Consider the following 1,356-nt stretch of genomic DNA (forward strand, 5'->3'; position numbering starts at 1 on the left):
CAAAGGCATAATACATGTGACAGAATCAGCTTCTAAGTTTCAGCAGCCTTACAGGAAAAAATAAAATAAAAAGTCTGTAAAATAAGGGCAGTTACTGAAATAATGCTAAGCAAATTCTAAGTAACCTTACTTCCAGTATTTTTTTGCATCCATACATAGAACATTGACTGGAAGCCTCCGCTATGTGGCAACAATTGGGAATGCGGCAATAAACAGGTAAGGTCCCATCAACCCCTCTGGGAACTCAGTCTGTAGGATAACTGTAAAAAGCTCGAAAAATCATGATGGTGTGAAGGAAAAGCATGACAGACATACAAACGAGTCTACTGGGAATTAGAAACATTCTCCTGAAAGAGGAGCACTTAATGCAAGCATGTGTATGATCTAGCCAAATAAAGCAAGAAGGGAGAGGTGAGACAGAACAAGTTTTGCCCAAAAGTGAACAGTATATTCAATGAGCCAGACATAGGTGAAAACATGACATTTGTATGGCAGTAAAAGAAGTCCAGCGTGGCTGCTCAGAATGGAAAAGGGGATGGGAAAAGGCATTCTCTGAGATGAGATGGGCAAAGAAAATAAAAAGTAACACGATTTGTCCTGAATCAGGGCTAGAAGGCAGAGCCCATTTTAAAACCTCACCACTTGACTGCCATATACTAGCCATTCTGATGCTCTGGGAAGGAAGCAGAGAGAAAGTTCCTGGAGAGGAATTTCAGGGCACTTTTTCAAGGCCTCAAGGGAGGACTGTCCTGGGCCAATAGCCAGCTTCCCTATGGATGGATGAAAGAATCAACTGACCATCAGGGGTCCATTGTGCAGAATAATGAGGAAAAAGTCAGTCTCAGCAAAATTCTTACTTGTTATTTTTTTGAGATGGACACTCCAGGTTGGAATGCAGTGGCACAATCATAGTTCACGGCAACCTAAAACTCCTGGACTCCTGGGCTCAAGCGATCCTCCCTCCTCAGCCTCCCGAGTAGCTAGAACTACAGGTGCAAGCCACCATACCCAGCTAGTTTTTTTTAACTTTTTGTAGAGATGAGGTCTTGCTGTGTTGCTCAGGCTGGTCTCAAAGTCCTGGCCTCAAGCAATCCTCCCGCCTCGACCTCCCAAGTGCACTGGTACAATCACACCTCACTACAACCTCCAACTCTCAGGCTATAGTGATCCTCCTGGCTCAGCCTCCCAAGTAGCTAGGACTACAGGTACATGCCACCACACCCAGCTAATTTCTATTTTATAATCCTTCTTTCACTTTACAAGAGAAAGATATACTTCTCACACAGCTTGCTACAGCAGATTTTCCTGAAATTTTAAAACATCCAGAACATAAATCGAGAGTTCTAGATCAGCGTG

This window comes from Propithecus coquereli, unplaced genomic scaffold, assembly GCF_000956105.1.
Source record: "Propithecus coquereli isolate 6110/MARCELLA unplaced genomic scaffold, Pcoq_1.0 Scaffold162, whole genome shotgun sequence".
Classification (NCBI taxonomy): Eukaryota; Metazoa; Chordata; class Mammalia; order Primates; family Indriidae; genus Propithecus; species Propithecus coquereli.